The 16,296-nt window shown below is 43.2% G+C and overlaps 1 protein-coding gene across 2 annotated transcripts in view; it reads left to right on the plus strand.

Annotated features, from left to right (window-relative positions):
• Positions 1-657: 657 nt before the first annotated feature.
• STON1 (stonin 1) overlaps positions 658-16,296 on the plus strand; it is a 56,119-nt gene continuing 40,480 nt past the window's right edge. Inside the window, exon 1 of one of the 2 annotated variants that reach the window (XM_068564389.1) lies at positions 658-740. The gene's annotated coding sequence lies outside the window, so the exon portion shown is untranslated. The remainder of the gene's footprint in view (positions 741-16,296) is intronic. The other variant, XM_068564390.1, reaches the window with a different exon arrangement.

Here is a 16,296-nt window from a genome sequence, read left to right on the forward strand (position 1 = left end):
TACTGTATAGCACAGGGACTTACAGCCATTATCTTGTAATAACTTTTAATGGGGTATAATCTGTAAAAATACTGAATCACTATGCTGTACACCTGAAACTAATGTAAGATTGTAAATCAGCTATACTGTACTTCAATTTTTTAAAAAGGCAAAAAAAAAATTCTTTCGTTCTAATCACGAGAGAAAGCCAAGCCCAAAAGCTCAATGAAGCAACGTGGAAACATGACCGCAAGTCGCCTCAGCCTCCCGCCGCCCCCCCAGCGTCCCGCCCCAATCATCCCACCACCCAGAAAAGACAAGGTCCTAGAGGGGGAGGGTGGTTTCAGACCTGCCAAAGGCCCCAGCCGTCTGCTTCCAGGGGCATCTAAACGTAACTCCCATACCTGCCCCCACCCCGCCCCACTTCTGCTGGAGGGAGCACCCTCTCCCCCCACTTGGGGGCCGGAGACTCCGAAGGGAGATACGAGGAGAGAAGAGAATGGAGAATCAGACACCAGAAAAACTTTGGGGGATCCAGGGCGGGAAAAAGTGAGGAGAGAAGCGGGGACGAAGCAGGGGGTGGGGTGGGGCAGGGGCGGGAGAGCCTCTGCGGAGTGGCCACGCCCTCCCCGCCCCTCCGCTCGCGTCGCTCGGGGCCCTCCCTCTCCTTCCCCTCTCCTACCCCTCTGTCTCTTCTCCTCCTGCTTCTCCTCCCCGGGTGGATGGCGGCGGCCAGAGTCGGAGCCCCAGCCGCGCTGCCCGTGAGTGACCGCCCCCAGGGGACAGACGGGGAGGCATGGGGAGCCCCCTCTCCGGGGTGGGTTATCCGCGGTTTGCTGGGAAAGTTTGAGAAGGGGGGGTTGCGCAGCCGACGTCGCGGGACGCGGGCATCTCCCGGGCAGGCTGGGTGCCCTGCGCGGTGCCCCTTCTCCCTCTCGCCGCCCTCGCAGCCCCCAGAGGGCAGGGCCCGCACGGGGTGAGCCCCACCGGCTTCCCCTCTACACCACAGCTCTGGGGCTGCTGCTGTGACCTGGGTCCCGCTCTCAAGAGAAAGAAAACTCAAGCAGGAAAGAAAAGAATCTAGACTCAGCTCCAAGGGGGTGGGGGGTGGGGTGGGGGGCGGGGACTCGTTCCAACCCGTGCGGCCCTGGCCTCCCGGACCAGGGTCACCAGCCCCGGTCCTCCATCCCTCCCCCGGGGGGCTCAGCATCCCCCCACCCCCAGGACTCTCACTCTCTCACTTTCCTTGTTTTTTCCTGGCTCCTGTTACTCATGCTGCTACCTTCTCTCCCCCGTCCCCCCCCCACCTTTCTCCGGGAGGCTCCTGTCCCACTGGCTGATATCTCCAGCCTGGTGCCCCCTCCAGCCCTAGAAGGCGATGACCCAGGCCAGGGAGCCATAGCCACCGGGGTCTGCACACTTGCCCAAAGATTTCCTGCAGGAAGGACTTTAACTAGGAGTTGATGTTCGATCCCCTGGCCGCACAAATCATGCCTTGTGTGTCCAAGGGGAAATTAAAATATATTCCTCCTTGGGATTTTACTATTTCTGTTGGACATCTTTTTTTTTTTTCAACCTCTCTGACTGTGCTTTCTTCCAATAATAATGATACATCATTTAATTAGCCTTTCTAATTCTGAAAGAAACAGGAAAAAATAATAAAGAAAAAGAAAATAGAGAAAAAGAGTGCTTGCTAAAAATACTGTGCAGAACCTGATCTTTGGAAAGTAAAGACTTCATTCCATACTTAACTGTTTTAGTGGGAGATGAGAGTTCACTGTAGCTTATTTTCGGACTACCCCAAACAGATTATTACAGCCTCCCCCAGGCTAGAAGTTTTCATTTGCCTGGCATAAACCGCAGTGTTTGTTGGCATTCCCCAGCCTGGCTACTCACCCTGCATTTCTCTTCCCTCCTACTAGCCCTCCTCTCCATCCCTCTCCCAACGTCCCGACTCCCACTTTCTCATAAACAGGAGTTGTGAAAACAAGGCAATGGAAGGGGCAAAACTGAGCAGGATCGCAAAGAAAAAAACAGCCTCACTTATTTTAATCCTGAGGCTGTTGCTTCAACTTGACTCCATTTGGGTAGAGGAATGTTTAGTTCACTTGTGTGGTTTTTATGTCTGTTCTCATTAGGGTTGAATCAGTGTTTCCATGACAGGCTTAGTTCTCTGGGTGCTTAGAAGGATCTTGTTAATTCTCAGATGGGTCTGGTCAAGCCTGGAATCTGGAGGTTTTTGGATTTTTTTTTTTAAGGGGTTGATCTGGGTTGATATTACAAACTTCTGCCCACTCACTCAGAACTGGAGCAGCCGGGGGGCAGCCTGAACTGGGGTTTGCTTCCACGTGACCAAGGAAGAAAAAGCTTTCCTAAGGAGTGAGCTGTATGAACAGGATTGTGGGGAGTGTTGAACTTTTATTGTTTTTATGGAGAATGCCCTTCTCAAGAACTTAAGCCATTCCTGTTTCTATATAAACAATAAATGTGGTTGTAACATATGTCTTAGATCAGCTTCAGAACAACCCATCAAAACAGGTCAAGGTATTGAACTATTCAGAAATAAAGATTTTTTAAAAAATGAATTTCATTGGAAAGAAACTTCTTTATTTTAAAAAGGATGTAATTCATTTTTCTCTGCTGATTGAGTGTGGTAGTTCCCCATTAGTATGAATTAGTAAGGTTTTACTGTGGTTTCAAAATGTCATTGGTAAGAAAGTGTTGTGACTTCCATTTGAAAAGAAAGCCCTTAAAAGTTTTGAACTTGTTTGGCCCTGGTGCTTAGAAAAACAATGCACTCAGATAAAAATCTTCAGTCTCTTCCTCTTCCTGAGAATTTTTAAGAGTGTATTTAATGTCCCAGAAGTCAGCCTTATACTATTTGCAAAGAAATTGCCTTTCTGCCGTGTTCAGCTTTTGTACCACCTCATGGAATCTTGTTAAACTGGGTGGTTTGCCATCATGCACGAGGGTTTGCTGTGCAGCCCCAAATGGCTGCTCTGGATTCTGGGGATGTAATGAAGGCTGGCTGATGGAACAGGTGGTCTGGATGGTGAGATGAAGGCTGCATCCCCAGTTAGCCAGTAGAAAGTAGCCAACTATCATCTGACGGGTCAGATGAGTTGGAAACAGACAAACAGTGGAACCTGCAGAGGAGAAAGGAGGAAAGGGGTTATTTTTACTTCTTATTTACTTTAAGAAGTAAAATAACCTAAAGGAATATGATGTGGCCTTTTAAAATCATGTTGTACAAGGATACCAAATTATATAGACATGGTTAGGGTATTTTGTTAAATTTTAAAAGCAGGTTATGAAATAGAAAGCATCGTGTCTCACTCTTTGAAAATACACCCCCAAAATACTGGAATTGTATGCATGAAAATGGATGGTGGCATTACAGGTGCTTTTGATTTTCTTTGTGCTTGCCTGTATTTCTCAATGTTTTTACAATAGTAATAGCTAACATTTATTGAGTATAAAGCACATACATATAGTATTTCATTTTAAAACTCTTTGAGGTAAGTACCAGTATTATTCTCATGATATAAGATTCAGAAAGTAAAATCAGAGGGTTGCATAGCCACTATGTGCTAGAATCAAATCTTGAAATCAGGTCAGTGACCAAAGTCTATTCATATCAATCACTGCTGTCTACCATCTCCCTGCACATGTATTATTATTGTTATTTTAATTATAAGAAAAAATAGAAAAGGAAGGGAAAGTAATTTGTGGTTCAGTAAGAACTGATATTTTGATTAATTGTAAAATGCCTCTATCTCCCATCTCTTCCATCTCCCACTGTCACTTCTCTTTGGAAGTCCTTGGGAATTGCTCCAGACTTAGCCAGAGGTAGCCCACCTTCCCTTGGGAGCCAGCTATACCCATGAGAAATAATCCAGAAGTCCTCAGACGCTTCCTGGACAGCCTGGAATTCCAGGAACCCCATGGGATTCTGGAACAGTCCTGGTAAAAGGCAGGATTTTTAAAGATCAGCGAATTATGTCTTCAGAGCCCTACCAGTATGGGTGTTCATTTTTCTTGGCATTGTCAGGGGAGTGAGATGGGTAGGAAGGCCCAGGGAAAGCTGCCAGGCTCCCATTTATCTTATCTACGTGTTATATGGAATGTCAGGATAGGCAGGTCAAGGATTTACCATGGAACAGGAAAGGAAGAGAAAAGTGTATTGCTTCTCGATGTTTATTACTGTGAAAACACAATAATAAACTATTTTTTGGAAGCCTGGCTATGTGGGTGATCCCACGCATTGGCAAGATGAACCAGAGATGGAGATATTCTGGGGATAGCTCTGGGGAAGAGGCCCACATCCTGTACCACCATGTGTCCTCACAGGCAACCAGGCCCCTAGAGGTCACCTTATCCATCCTCTTCCTGGAATATACCTAAAGATGGGCTTTTCTAAAACACTTGGTCATTCAAATAACACACCTTAAGTAGGAGGCTTTATCTCTTTTATTCTTCAAGGAAAAGTTTTCTGAAAGGCTGATGCTTCTAAATCACCTTCTTGTTGAAAAAAAATTGTAAGAGTCAAGGATCTCTTTCCCAAATCATCACACTTGGAACAAAATCCCAGATCTTGTATCCGTTTGACCATATGAGAAATGTCTTTGTGGTCTCAGTGCCAGGAATAGTTCTTGTGAACAACTTGTCTGTTTTGTTTTGTGGGTGCTGTGAATCCTTTAATTGACGTTTCCCATTTCTTATTTGGCCAAAAGGAAGCACAGAGCCAACTTAGTGGCCTACTTCTAGCATATGCATAGGACTTTATGGCCTCTACTTTGAATAACTAATAACATTATTATCTACCTTCTATTTCCTATGTATACTTGGTTCCACCTTTCTCACCTACTTTACCTTGTTTTGTTTTATTTATCCAATGCATTTTGGAGGCTGCTACTTCTGATACCCTACTCCTTCCTTCTGAGTTCATGTCAATGGAAATTTAGAAGTTCTTTCATAGAAGGCCTTTGGTAAACTTTAAAATATTTATATTGCTGAAAATGTCTTTATTTTGCTCTTACAAGTGAGAGTTTGACTGAGTGTGAAATTCTGGACTCATAATTATTTTCCTTCAGTGTTTGGAACATGTTACATAATTGTCTTCTTTCGTCTATTGCTACTCCTAAGAATACCAAGTAACCTTGGGTAAGTTTCCTAATTTCTCTCAGTCTCCTTGTCTATAAAATAGATAATAGTATCCACTTTAAGGATAATGTATGCAGAATGTTAGAATAGTGCCTGCCATATAAGGAAGCACACAATAATTGTTAGCTATTACAATTACTTTTATATTTTTTCAGAATTTCTTTTTTTTTTTTTAATTAATTAATTAATTAATTAATTCTTGGCTGCGTTGGGTCTTCGTTGCTACATGCAGGCTTTCTCTAGTTGCAGCGAGCGGGGGCTACTCTTTGTTGCGGTGCGTGGGCTTCCCATTGCGGTAGCTTTTTCTTGTTGTGGAGCACGGGCTCTAGGTGTGCAAGCTTCAGTATTTGTGGCACGCGGGTTCAGTAGTTGTGGCTCACAGGCTCTAGAGCGCAGGCTTAGTAGTTGTGGCGCACGGGCTTAGTTGTTCCGCGGCATGTGGGATCTTCCTAGACCAGGGCTTGAAAACGTGTCCCCTGCATTGGCAGGCGGATTCTTAACCACTGCGCCACCAGGGAAGCCCCTTAATATTGTTTATTTGGGCCATCTCTTTTTAAAAATTAATATAGAAGTCTACTTAATTAGTCTTCTGATATAACCAGCTTCTTTCTTATCTATACTTTTTGCTTTTCATTTCTTTTTTTTCTCTCTTATTTTAATTATTTTTTCTTTCCATTTCTAGCTACTTGAATTGACTCCTAGCTCATTTATTTTTTGTTTTTCAATAAATGCAGTTTAGAGAATTCACTGGTGGGCCAGTGGTTAGGACTTGGCACTTTCACTGCCGTGGCCCAGGTTCAATCCCTGGTGAGGGAACTAAGATCCCGCAAGATGTGTGGCACGGCCAAAAAAATAAAAGCATTTTAAAGCTACAAAGTTAGCTCTACATATTGCTTTAGCCACATCATACAAGTTTTGGTATGTGTACTTTCATTACCACTTGGCTCTAGATTTTTTTTTCTATTATAACTTTTTTTTTAAATTGCAGTATAGTTGTTTTGCAATCTTGTGTTAGTTTCTACCGTACAGTGAAGTGGAGTTTCCTGTGCTATACAGCAGGTTCTCATTAGTTATCTATTTTATACCTATTAGTGTATATATGTCAATCCCATTTTCATATTTCTTTTATTTTCTTTTTAACCCATGGATTTAATTTTCCATTTTCAACTTTTAAAAAAACCTTTTTCATAACTTTGTTTAAATTATTGTTGATTTCTAATTTAGCAGCATTATGAAAAGACAGCATGGTTTGTATAATAACAATCCTCTGTGTTTGATTACATAAACAGTTTTTCCAAATATTTCATGTGTGGTTTAAAAGAAAAATATATTCCCTGCTTGGTGGCTGCAGCATTCTATATCAATCTAACAGGTCAAACTTATTAACTGTGTTTTTCAAATTTCTCATGTTCTTCCTGATTTTCTTTTGCCTGCTTTCTGAGTTCTCTTCAGTTTCTTGAGAAAGGAATGTTAAAATCTTCCATTCTGTGGATTTGTCAATTTCTCCTTGTAATCCATCAATGTTTATGCAAGTTCATGACTGTTATTTCTCTGGGGTGAATTTATTATGTTATGTACTGTCCTCTGTTATTTCTGTTGATGCTTTCGGCATAAATTCTATTTTGTCTGATATTAATGTTGCTATACCTACTTCCTCTTGGCTATTATTTTTTGTGTGTCTTTGTATATCCTTTTATATTAACTTCTCTCTATAATTTTGCCTTAATTGTTAATCTTAGAAACAGTTTTTATGTGTAGCTTCATTTTCATTTTTATTATAACCTGAAAATCTGTCTTTTTAATAATTGAGTTTAAACTTTTACATTCTTTGTAATTTATATGCATTTGACCTCTTTCTGCCATCTTAAGTTTTTGTTTTTCCTATTTAGCATTTTTTGTTTGCTTCTTTTATACTTCTTTGCATAGTTTTCTTTGGATTGATCAAGTTTTATATATTCCTACTTCTGTCCACTGTTTTGAAAGACAAAATTCTATTTGTATTACCTTTTAGTATTCTTAAATTTTTAACATGTGCATCCATTTAATCTAAAGTTAATCAATTTCTCTATTTCCTCTCAGCAATGCAGTGGCCTTAGATGGCTTTAAATCTAATCTGCCCCTCTTCCCATCTTCCTGGTTATTGTGGTCTAGTGGTTTAATCCCACAGTGTGTATAGTCCTCTCCCCACCCCTGCAATTAGTCATCATTGTTATTTCCACTTTTTTTTTCTTTTTTACAGTCAAAATTTATTTAACTTTACCAATTTCTTATCTCAACATTGCCTCTTGCATACCATTCTATACGTCTGTGTTCATTTTCTTTGTACTGATAATTTTTTCACGGAAGGGCTAGAGTTGTAATACTCCAATCTTGTGGGTAGTTTTGGTTTTGTTTTGAAAGTGTCTTTATTCATGTCCCACTTGAGAGATAATCTATCAAGGTATAGAATTCTAAGTCGATATTTTCCCCTCAGCGTTTTGTAAATTATTACTCCACTGTCTTTTCATCTCAATTGTTCCTTATGGGAAATCTCTTTTCAGTCTGCCATTCTTTTGCAGGTAATTTATTTTCTCTCTTGGAGACTTTCAGTCTGATCTTTTTGTCTTTCATGTTGTGCCTTTTCATTATAATGTGTCCAGGGATAGTCTGTTTTATATATCCTACTTGGAATTCAGTGTGCTCGTTAATCTGAAGACTCATCTCTGTTTTCATATCTAAAGGTTTCTCAGTTGTTTTCTCCACAAATCTATTTTAAAGTAATTATTGAGCACTTATTGTGTATCAGGAATGCTTCCAGGTGCTAGAGATATAGAAATGAGCATAAGAGACAAAATCCCCTACCCTGATTATTGAGTCCCTCATACTCTGTGTTCTCTCCTTTTGAAATACCCATTAGGCAAATGTTGAACCTTCTCATTTTATCTTCTATGTCTTCTTCGTCTGAGATTTCTCTTTCATACTACAGTTGACGCTTGAACAATGTGCGAGTTAGGAGTGATGACCCTCTGTGCAACTGAAAATCTGTGTATAACTTATAGTTGGCCCTCCATATATGCAGTTCTTTTGTATCTGCAGTTCCTCCAAGTCCGTGGTTCCACATCTCCCAGATTCAACCAACTGAGGACCGTGTAGTACTGTAGTATTTACTGTTGAAAAAAATCTGCATATAAGTGGACCCTCATGGTTCAAACCCATATTGTTCAAGGGTCAACTATATATGTCTCTTTATCTCTCAGTTATATTCTGAGTGATTTTTTAATTCTATTTTCCAGTTTATTAATTTTTTTCAACTGCATTTGGTCTACTATTCAACCCATCCATTGTTTTTTTTTTAAATTTAATGTCTATATATTTTTATTTATTTAATTATTTTTGCTGTGTTGGGTCTTCGTTTCTGTGCGAGGGCTTTCTCTTGTTGCGGCGAGCGGGGGCCACTCTTCATCGCGGTGCGCGGGCCTCTCACTCTCGCGGCCTCTCGTTGCGGAGCATAGGCTCCAGATGCGCAGGCTCAGTAGTTGTGGCTCACGAGCCTAGTTGCTCCGCGGCATGTGGGATCTTCCCAGACCAGGGCTCGAACCCGTGTCGCCTGCACTGGCAGGCAGACTCTCAACCACTGTGCCACCAGGGAAGCCCTAATGTCTATATATTTTTATTTCTAGAATTTCTATTTGGTACTTGATATCTACGTGTTCTTTTTCTTTTTTTAATGTTATCTCTTTGCCTTTTAATTTCTAGTCCTTTTTATGTCTTTCAGTATTTTAAACATATTGTAGTTTTAGATTATTTGTTATTTCTGCTTTTGAATTTTTAAATTACGATTCATTTTCTCTTGTGTCTTGCATCTTCATTAGGGGTTGTTTTCTATAGAAATCCTATCTACCTCAGGATTGCTAGCATATCACTATAAAGTGATTTCACATTTGCTCCTGCTGATCCTCTCTGGGTTTTACCCATTCCAAATTAGCCTTTTTGTTAATGTCTTGGCGTATAGGGCCTGTATAACCTGAAAGTATGCATTTAAACCTTGTTCCTGTATTGTGGTGTAAGCCTGGATTTCAGATTTTTTTAGGTCACTCATTTTCTACTCTTTGCTCAAGCAGATGACAAGCTTTCTTAGGGTTTCCTCAGACTGGCAAGTGATGTTCCTCTAGAACTCTTTCACTTATAAAGTAGGCCTTTATGACCTCCAGCTTTATGTAATTGCTTTACTGACAGCTCCTGGCATCAGGTGGCCATTACTGGACTCCCCTCACTGCATGCATGTCATTAAAGTCTCAGCCGCCAGCCATTTAGGCCTCTAACTGGTCTGGATGGTTCCATGAGGCCCTTACCTTCAGCTTCCACTGATTGATCTGCTTTGACTTCCCTCTTTATTTCTGGTATCTGGAGATTTCTGTTTTATCTATGTTTTTTGTGGTAGTATTTGTTGTTATAGTTTTGTTCAGTGTTTGGCTTGGAAGGGGTAATTTCTTATGTCAACTCAACCTGTCGTATTGACTGAAGTTTTTAACTACTGATTTTAAAGTTTATATGTAAAGTAGAATACAAGTAAGTAAATGCATCTACATTAGCCCCTGGATGTGAAATCCACTGCTACTGAATGAATGCAGCAGAGAAGAGGCCCTAACAGTACAGTGGGCTAACACCAGCATCACAGGGGGACTCTGCACTGTGGTATGGTGTCTTGCTCAACATCTGGCCACATGTTCTTAGTCCAGAAGAGATCTGAATTTCCTAAACACCATTCCAGTCCCCAAATGCTGTCCTTTAGATTCTTTATAGTAGATTAAAACCTTCTCACAATCAACCAGCATCCTAACTCATACCGATGTTGAGAAGAAAAGCCTTTATGGAGAGGTTCCTGTTCCCTTTGGTCGTGGAGATGATGTTCTCTCTCCCCTGGCATGTGTGTTTACCTTGTGTCTCTAACAGTGCAGAGAGGTTTACATTGAAGAATTGATTCTTTACTTGTGGCTGATAGCATCTCTGGGAATGTTGATCGAGATCAGCAGAGCCTGTTTATAATGTTTAAAGAAATCTATATAGACATATCTTTCCCGTACCCTCCCAACAAATTCTGTTAATTTAAGGAAACCAAACCAGCAGTCATCTTTGGCCGTCGTCTCTGGCCCTCACATCTATGTGATAATGGAAAAGAAATGGACTTAGGAGGAGTCAAGCAGATCTGGGGTTGAATCCAAGCTTTGCCACTAACTTAGATGTGTGGCTCACTGTGTTCAGGCTGCTATAACAAAATACCGCAGACCAGGTGGCTTATTAACAATAGAGATTTATTTCTCACAGTTCTAGAGACTGAAGTCCAAGATCAGGGTGCTGGCATGGTTCTGGTGAGAACCCTCTTCCAGGTTGCAGATGGCCAACTTCTGTCTGTGTGATTGCATGGTAGAAGGGGTGAGCTAGCTCTCTGAGGCTTCTTTTATAAGAATCCCTATCATGAGGGCTCCACTTTCATGACCTAATCACCTCCCAAAGGCCCCACCTCCTAATACCATCACCTTGGAGGTTAGGATTTTGACATATGAATTTTGGGGAGACACAAACATTCAGACCATAGCAGTGGCTTTGGGCAAGTTACTTAACATCTCTGGGGCCAAGTTTCCTTTTCCATAAAACAGTGATAATAAAACCTACCTCAAAAGGTTGTTCTGAAGATTAAGTGAGATAACAGGGAATAACATGGGCCACATGCTTGGCATATGTTAATGATCACAAATGTTAGTTTCCTCCCATCATCTCCCTTCCCTTGCATTGGTTCTTCTGAACCAGGATTGTGCTTCAGAAGTTCTAATCAGAGAGACCTCTGGGGAGAGGCCATGGGTACGTCTCCCAATATATTATGTTTTCTTGGTAATCAGTTGAGGTTTCTCTTGGATGAATTTCCACCATTTTTATTTTGCATCTGTACCACTTCTTCATAGCCCTCCCAGCCTACAGATCAACCTTTCTATAGAATAACTATGTTATTACTTAAGAACCATGCCTCTCTTAACCAGAAATATCTCTTTGCTTTATTTGTTGGTGCTTCTGTTCTTTAAGGAGATAAAAACCTTTCATTTCATTTTTGAATATAACCTTTTAAATGCAAAGACCTCAGAGAGTGTACATAAATAACAGAACTACTTCTGGGACTAGGTTTTCCCAAGAGGGATCATGAAGGTCCTGAGTGATTGAGGGGTAGGTGGGGTTAGGGAATTGACAAAGAAGAGGCAGCCATAGTGGATAGAAAAACTGAAGGTATTTCTTAAGGATTTCACAAGACGTAAAATCTGCCCATTTTAGAACAATCATTTATCCAGGCCTGTGGAATCTGTACTTGGCCCAGAGCTTTTTTATGTGTCTTATCAGAAATAATAATAATGATAGTTATGACTGTTCTTAAGTAGAGGAAAAGGACGTCATGAAAACAGAACATAATTGGAATTATGGATATGCTTCTATATAAATGTCTGTGGCTCAGAGCACAAAAATAACTTTTCCTGCAGAGCTAAGCCAAGAGTTTCATGGAAGCGGCATTGAGAATCTAATTTAAAACAGCCGTGGCCCAGAAGTTCAGAGTTGGGGCTGACACATTGGCCTCTGTTCATCCCTTTGAATGTTTTTTGTTTTTTTTTTCCCCTAGCTCATGATAACTCATATTCAGGCCAATTTGGAGGCCTTAGAAAATGGTAATTGATGCCATCAACCTTGCTTTTGTTGGCCTCAGTTTACTGTTAATACAAACATAGAGAGATGTTTTAATCTCAGATCTTTACAACTGAGAACCCCGCCCCCCTTCCTCCCGCTGTGCAGCTCCAGGCCTGTTGCTAGTTTGTGGCTTGAAGCAGAACCTTGTAAACTTTGTGAAAGTCCCTGGTGTCGCTGCTAGTCGTGGCTGCAGTGGAAGGTGCCTAGTTGGGGTCATTCTAGGTAGCACACGGGTGGTCAGGTGTTCCTGCTTCTCAGAAAAATTATCACGGGGGAGGGTGGGGAATAGCAGTCAGGCTTTCCTAGGAACTGGGTGATAATCTGAGAATCTTCCAATTCCAAGAAGGCTCAGACCTGCCTAGATGAACATTTTTCCCTCATAAGGAAGGAAATTATTTTAGGGTTTCCACCTCATCCTCCCTTCATTCGTCTTTGACTCTAAACTCCCAGTGAGAATGGCCCTATACCGCACCTGATGGGGTACCCGGCTTGCGACAGCCCCCTGCTTGTCGAGATGTGCCTTATCCCCACCCACACGTTCCCCTCTCCAGCCAGATGCTCCTACTTACCCACTCACACGTGCCCATCCGCATGCACACATAGGCTCTCACCAGCTCTGGGTGGAACCCGGCTGCAAAGTCCCCCGCTTGTGGCCTGCTTGCTGTTGGTCTGGCCGGAGGGGACACCTTTCCCAGATCCTCACAAGAGCACTGTGTGGGCCCCCGAACTGCATCGTGCCTACAGAGACCCGCAGAATCTCACCACCTGAGACAGGTGCTGGCTCTTTCATTGGTTTCCTAGTCTGTCTGTGCTCTTCATCCTCTGTTCCTGTGGAGAGCTGGTTCCTTTAATCCCATCCCTCCTGGAACTTTTCTCTTTGTCCTATTTCTGACTTGTTGCCTTGCTCCGACCTGACTTATTCATGCTTCTGGGACCCGACCTTACTTTGTGTAGGGCTTGTCCATCCCCATCCCCTTTTGGTAGATGTGGCTCATGCAAGCAGCCATCACTTATGGAACAGCTGCTCTGTTTGAGGCTCCTGCACACCACGACTGGTGGTGATGCGACGGCCAACATCACTTTTCTGGTGCCACCACGTCACCGTGGAGAATGACGAAGGTGATGTGGTTCTGCACAGTTTTGCGGAAATTGCCCCAGGCCACGAGAGATGTACGGGAAAACAATCTCTTCTCTCTTCTAATATTTCAGCCTTTAAAACTACGTGTGTATAGGCAGGAACCATCAGGTTCAACCCTGGTTTCTTTCTTGGATTCCTGCCAGAGCTTCCTGTCTGGCTTCCCTGCCTCTGGCCTCACCCCTTCCACTCCATCCTCCCCTGTCAGAACTTTCTAAAATTCGTATCTGATCCTGTTTATTCTTTCTCTAAAATTCTTTCACTGCATCCTGTTGCCTTTAGGATAAAATCAAACTCCTCAGCGTGCTACAGCAGGGCTTCTGCACCTTACTCACCTATCTGCCTCTTTTGCTGTGTCACCCGCACAAACTCCTGGCCGCAGCCACGCCCACCTACCTGCAGCATCAGCTTCTCTGCCGCCTCCCTGGGTTTACACACACACTCGCCTCTCTCCACTCTGTTCTGCCTGATCAACTTATATCATCCTTCAAGATTCATCTCAGAAGCCCACTCTTCCTGAGGCCTTTTCAAACCACCAGAACCAGCAGCTTTACTCCTATCAAAATTATGGACATTACCACCATCTCTGGCACCAATCTTAATGAAGCATCTGCCTTAATTAGGTACTGCAATACCCTGCATTGGGCTTTATCACATTAACATAACATTTGAGAATTGTCCCTGCTAGACAGAGACTGCCCTGGGGTAACAGACTGTGACTTTTTCACTTGCACCAGTGCACAGCATAGTGTTAAGGGTGCTCAGTTATCATATTGTTGAGTGAATGTGAGCATGCATGAAAGAATTAACTAATACACACACACACACACACACACACACACTGCGTGTGCACACACACAGCAGGATGTAGAGCCATATGGAAACTTACTTCAACTCGTACTGGGATATTTACAAAGCACATAGTAGGTGCTCAGTGAATATCTGTTGAGTCAAAGAAAGAGTGAATGCACATCCACACGGACTATGGAAAATTTACTCCAAAATGTACCCTGAGCTGCAGTGTAGCCTCGCTTCCTCTCAACTGCAGTAGAGAGAATGTGGGACTGGAAAACCAGAGATTAGAGTTCATGTTCATCTTCTTGACTACGTTAGCTGTGTGCATCACTTTACCTAGTTGGACCTCTGTTTCCTCATCTGCCAAATGAGTTGTTAGAAAAGATGTTTAACGCTTATTGAACATTCTAGATTCAATATTTATCAGAAGGCTTAAAGTCAAATGACCAGCTGCTTTCCATTAAGTGGCATGAATTTGGGACCTTATTTTTTTTGGGCCTCATCATGGAGCATGTTCATGATAAGCCCTGGGAAGCGGGCAGAGCAGCAAAACCGAGACCGCGAGATGGACCAGAGTTTGCCCAAACTATGGCAGAAGGCCAAGACCTAGTTATAAAGCAAACACAGAGCTAGGGGTTGTGGCCGGGATGGGATGCCCTGAGCAAGGCAGGGGCAGCCGTCAGCGTCTGATGGCAGTCTGAGGTCTGAGCTGGCTGGAGATAACCAGGAAAGAAGCACTGACAGGGAATGGATAGCGTGCTTTCAGGGCTGTGCTGAAAATGCGCCCCTCGCTGGGGAGTCAGGAAAACCCAGTGTAAGTCATCAAGACCAGCTGTCTTAAGTTGTCTGAAGAATGAGTAGGTGAAAAAGTGTTTAGACTTAGCCTGTGTCCCTGCCAGAGCATGGATGGAAGCCAGGAGGAGGTTAATTTGGGGTTAATAGGAGGGAGAAAAGTTTAGTTCTGTCCAAGGGGTAATGAGATGAACTCACTTATAAAGTAATGAGGTCCCCATTACTGCAGGAGTTTCCACAGCAGCTACATAATTCCTCAGCCGAGATGTGGTATTAAAGATTCCCCGTTTGTGAAGATCGGACTGGAGGATGTTTAAAGTTTTTCTTTTTCTGATTCTAAGAGAGGCTTTGCTTCTCATGCCTTCCCCAAATCTTGTTTAGGGAAACACTTCCGGATTTCATAGCCCTTCCTTTTGTGACGTGATCTCAGCACACCCCACTGTGATCAGCTTGTGACCAGCCTTTTTGGGGAACTCTTTGGTGTTTGAATGTCCCACTTAAAGTGGGGCACCCTGAATGGGACCTCCTGTGCCAGGATGTGGCTTGGCCAGGGCCTCTCCAGGGACATTCCACAATTATGACAGGTAGTGGACCTCTCAGTTTCTCATCTACCTTCTCGATCTGTGCTGAGCTGTAAGAGTGAACAGCAGCGAGCCTCGGCTTCTGGTGTGTCCTGCGCCACCTCAGGTGATGCACAGACTTCATTTCCTTCCGCCTCAGAGGTGGATTTCAGATGTCTCTGTGGTAAATCTGCTCATCTTGACACTGACTCTTAGGCTGGGGGGAAACTTTCTGTACTGGGATCTTCCATGGCATTCCATTCCTACATTCTCAAGAGCCTCACATTTCACCCCAAATGCTTTCTCTCTCTGGTGTTTGTTTCTTTTCCCCTTTCTTTTTTCTTCTTCATTTCTTCTTTCCCGCTGAGGACTGTGACATTTCTACTTGCGCAATGTTTTTGTTTTCAAATTCTTTGCCCTCCTTGTATCCTGGTGAATAAGAATGTGGGTGGCTTGTCAGCTCCATTGTGCATATGAAGAAAAATGCCCAGACAAGTTAAGTGATGTGCTTAATTTACTGGCAGAGGCAAAGAGGCTGGAACCGGGTTTCCTGACTTCCGTCCCAGCCGCTGTCCTGTCCCAGAGGTCACACTGCATGTGCTAATAGCACTGTAGTCACAAAGAGCATCAAGTATTTCTCTGTGTGTGTGCTCACTGTACCAAAAGAATTCACCCAGGGACCAATCCCAGGCTTTAGAGACTCAGTCTGTGAGCACACTGAAATAAACTAACAAGAATGACAAGAGCTAAAGAACTTATGGAGTGCTTCATATTTTTCAAAGAAACTTTCAGGTCTGTCACCTTATGTGATGCTCCCCAAAGCCCCTTGAGGTGGAAGACCCCAGGTGAGCCTCATTTTGCAGGCCAAGGTCACAGGTAGAGTCCAGGCGTGAGGTGTGGGGAGGAGCCCCTGAGCAGACACCCTGGCTCCTGGTCCACAAATCTTCCATGTGTTTGTGCTTCTGGAAAATCAGGGCAAGGGTATGAGTTGTTTCCATCTGGTACCAAAGGCAGTGGAGACGCTGGGGGCAACCTAGGGTTCTGGGCTTGGCAGTTGGCCCAAGAAGTGGCCTCATGCTATGTTTGGAGGTGGGATCTGGGCCAGGGGGCTAGGGCAGGGGCAGAGGGTCAGGCCGTGGCCCTGGAGGTCAGGCCAACTCTATCTGA

Source organism: Eschrichtius robustus, chromosome 15 (genome assembly GCF_028021215.1).
Source record: "Eschrichtius robustus isolate mEscRob2 chromosome 15, mEscRob2.pri, whole genome shotgun sequence".
Taxonomy (NCBI): domain Eukaryota; kingdom Metazoa; phylum Chordata; class Mammalia; order Artiodactyla; family Eschrichtiidae; genus Eschrichtius; species Eschrichtius robustus.